Genomic DNA, 4421 nt, shown 5'->3' on the forward strand with positions numbered 1-4421 from the left:
CGAGGAGGACCGCGCCCCTCCTTGCCAGCTCCGCTGTGCCCAGACTCTTCCACACCAGCTTGAGTCTGGCCTTGGGCACAGCGGAACTGGTAAGGAGGGGCGCGGTGATTCCTCCGGCTCTGTGCCGTGCTCCTCCGTCCATAACTGAAAAAAATAAGCAAAACAAAACAAGATAGAAGCACACTGAATGTGACAGCTCCTGCCAAACATTTGTTCTACATTTAATAAAGGTGACTGGGCTTCAGCAACATGAAAGAGGACGAGAAACGATCTTATGCTGGAAAACCCTTTTCCACTCTAATTTTGTCCTGTAGTGTCCGGCTGCTCATTTACTCCCAGAGGCTCTTGTCAAGAAGTGGAGGAAGAAGAAGAGTTTGGATTTATACCGCCTTTCTCTCCTGTAGGAGACTCAAAGGGGTTAACAATCTCCTTTCCCTCCTGCCCCCCCCCCACTAAACATCCTGTGAGGTGGGGGGGGGTGAGAGCTCCTTAGAACTGTGATTAGCCCAAGGTTACCCAGCTGGCATGTGTTGGAGTGCACTAGTTCTCCAGATAAGCCTCCACAGCTCAAGTGGCAGAGCAGGAAATCAAATCTGGTTCTCCAGATTAGAGTACACCTGTTCTTAGCCGCTACGCCACTGGAGGAGGAAGAGTGGATCTTCTCCAGTTTTTGATTTCAAATAACATTCAAATAATAAAATTAAAAACTGTTATCGAATTGTGCAACTTCACCCACGATATTCCATTACAGTTTCATTTGCAGTTAATTTTTTTTAAAATCAAGACATTTTAGGGCAGAACTACATGCACTGTACATTCCAGTAAGCTTTCCCTGGCAGCTATAAAAGCAGATGGGCAAGGGAAGAAGCAGCAGTGGCTCAAGTTGTTTGGAGGCTCCAAGTATTTTCTTATGCTGTCCCTATTAGGGTGCAACAGGCCACTTTGGGACCCAACCAGGCAGTAACAACAGCAGCAGCACAGGGGCAGAGGAACACATGTCTTCTCCCTCTCTGCAGCTAAGGTTGCCAGGTTTTTAACTGATTTCACCATAATGAGCAAAAGGGGTGGTGGTACACAAAGGGCAAATTTGTACCACACAGCTACAGCTTAATGCTGACAAAATAAAGCCTCCAACTGGAGTGCAATAACTTTTTAATTATATGTTTCATTACAATGTTAAATGGAAATGTACACAAATTTACATGTGTGAAAATTAACCAGCCATCTATACAAGAACAAGCTTGCCGGAAATCTAGATTCAATGACGACCTCGTAATAAAACTTTGAAGCTCATTAAACTGAATGATACTAAGAAACACAACTTGTAACCATGAGATAGGACAATCAAATCGGACTGTATTCTGCTAGCTTGACCCCTGTTAGCAAAGTCATTGCTAACAAGAGTGTATTGCAAAATTTTAAACCATGTTTTTATCAGTAGTACCTTCCTTCATCTATCTTCCTATGAATTTTTGGCTGTGATCGTCATGGGCATAACTTAAAAAAAATAAGCAAAACAAAACAAGATAGAAGCACACTGACTGTGACAGCTCCTGCCAAACATTTGTTCTACATTTAATAAAGTTACAAGGTGACTAGTGCAAGGAGATGAAAGTCATTTCAGAGTCACCTTCTGAAATGGAGACTTTTTCCTGGGGTGTATGAAGATAGGTAGGCCCCAGGGTCTTCTCTTCTTGAGATGGCTTCAGAAATTTAGACAAAACCATATTTTGATCTATCACCAGCATAAACATAGGCAGAATCACTGCTCCAATCAATTTCAGAATCTCACTGCACAGATTAATTGCTCTGAACTTACTGTATGTTTTCAGGGGGAGGGCGGTATATAAAACTAATAATAAATAAATAAATAAATTTTTGTCAGCAGTGTGAAGGCTAGGGCAACCTTAGTGTAGATCCAAAGTGGTGTGATCATGATGTAATTCTGTACACAAGTATCTGTTGTGTCAACAATGGAGGTTCTCGGAAGCTTGATGGCAAATTTGGGTTTACCTCTGCATTGAGTGTGAAATGGCCAGGAAATGTAGCCTTATGCTAGTTAATTCTATATTTTTTAAATCAGTGCTAAACGTGAAAGATAAAATCTGTTTTTAGTGAAAATTGATGTTTCTGCACATTATGTTGAAGATGGGGAAGTAGTCTAGAATCTACTTGAAAGTGGTTCCCAAGCTGAAAAATGTGTTTGGAAGTGAGTTCCACTTCAAAAAGTTTGAACATTATCATACTGAAGTGACAGAAACATTAATCAAATCTAGGTTCCTTTTCAAGTGAATCTCTTAACAGAACAGTTTATTTTTCCAGGTAGAAAAGGAGAAATTAATTTTTTCTTTACTCTTTGCTAGTGGTATACATTCCCATAGGATACTCAAAAATACCCCGGAGGATAAACCCAACAGAGGAATGAAGTATTGTTGCTGGTCTCTTGAGTATGTTTTTGGAAAAAGTGCTATCTTGGTTATTATGTTCTTCCTAATCTTTTAAGAAGACTGTGAAAACAACCTTAATACTTGGCCATAAAAGACAGTGTCAAGTGTGGGGTAGTGGTGTGTAGGACTAGGATCTGGATTCACTTCCCTAGTCTGCCATGGCATTTTCTTGGAAAGCCTAACATCTCTCAGGGTTATGATAAGGATAATGTGGGAAAAGGAGAACCATGCATGCCATCTTGAGTTTCTTTGAGGCATTGATTTCATGGCCAGTATCTTGAGAGGTCAGTCCTTCCTAAGATGAATTGTACTGTCCTAACCCCACTGAGTTCAATGGACAAGCACTGTAAGGCTGCAATTCTGTACTGTTTGTCTTGGGAGTAAGACCAATTGACCATATTTCCAGGTAAACATACCTAGCCTTAGGTTGCATGCATAACCTGGGCCATGACTGTTTATGATCCATTCTGAAACGTTTTAAGGCATATTCACATCTAGTCTCATATTACAAGTTACACAATTGACCTATGGCCTTCTTGTAGTGATTTAATTTTTTAAAAACATAATCATATAATGGTCCCATAGATTTTGACAATGTAGAATCAAAACTACCAAATATCTTTTGCCAGCGTCCGGCCCCTATTTCAAACATTTATTCAGTTTTTTATCTCAGTGGGAGCACGTACCAAAAATACAATGGGTTGGACCCAACCGGCCTTTTCATTCAGTTATGATATACTACCCACCTCACATGCATTTAGTTCATACTCCCAGCATAGTCTTTTCTATGATCAAAGGAGAGCCTCTCCCTTTTTCTGCATAGGAAAAATTGGTTAGATCTAATCCAATATCTAGTTTGTTGAACAAAATTCTCATAGTACAGTTGAACACTGATTTAAGAATTCTTTGACGGACTGGTAGTCAAGAGAATAGGGAGAGAATCGTGATGTGAACATATACGCCAATTCCACTTAAAAATTCCATGACAAACAGAAGGTGTTCTCCATAGCATAAAAAAGTACGGCAAAGCAAAACTGGTGAAAAGAGCTCAAACTATGTGAACATGAACACATAACTGAATAGACCAGGTCAGTTTGCAAGCTCACCATAAAGCACATAGGCAGACAGCACATTGACAAAGATCAGTGGTCTTAGTAAATTATGGGGAATATTGATGTACCAGCAATCCTCTGCAGGCGCTCTGATAACTGCTTCGGAGTCAGTTTTGTTATTTATACTCCACTGTTCGTGCTTCCTCTATTTTTCCTTACAACAATAATTCTGGGAGGCAGGATTAGGATGAAAGAAAGAGGTCCGTGATCATCCATTGAGTTCGTATAGCAGAGAGAGGATACACACTTGGGTCACCCACATTCTATCTGTGGTGGCGAACCTTTGGCACTCCAGATGTTATGGACTACAATTCCCATCAGCCCCTGCCAGCATGGCCAATTGGCCATGCTGGCAGGGGCTGTATATACTACATATATACAAAACTCCTTTTGAATGCTGACTGGTGACAGGATTCTATGGCCAAATGAAGACCACTGATGTCAATTTGGGTGGGTAAGATAGTGGACACTGCATATATAATTTCTTCTAGGGATCTAGCACTTATTCTGGATGGTAAAGTATAGAGCTCAGTTGGGAAACTGCCTTGCCATATTCTTCTCTTTGTAGTGACTCTACTAAGAGATAATAATCTGAAGATGAACCTGGGTATATTTAGAAGTCCATACTAAAGTTCTGACAACTAACCACCACAGAGGACCAAAGTTCACATATCAACAATTGGACTTTCTCATTCATATGACCATGATGTTTCTCTGTGAGTTCACTTTTCTATTTAGAGAAAGGTGTCACTGAATTCTTCAGTGTCTTTCCCTCCCATGCACTCTTACATAGTTGCCAAAATAACCTCTCTTAGTAACGGGCAGCTTTAAAAACCAGACAACAGCTGAGTTTGAAGCAGAA

The sequence above is a fragment of the Sphaerodactylus townsendi genome, linkage group LG08, assembly GCF_021028975.2.
Source record: "Sphaerodactylus townsendi isolate TG3544 linkage group LG08, MPM_Stown_v2.3, whole genome shotgun sequence".
In the NCBI taxonomy this organism is placed as follows: Eukaryota; Metazoa; Chordata; class Lepidosauria; order Squamata; family Sphaerodactylidae; genus Sphaerodactylus; species Sphaerodactylus townsendi.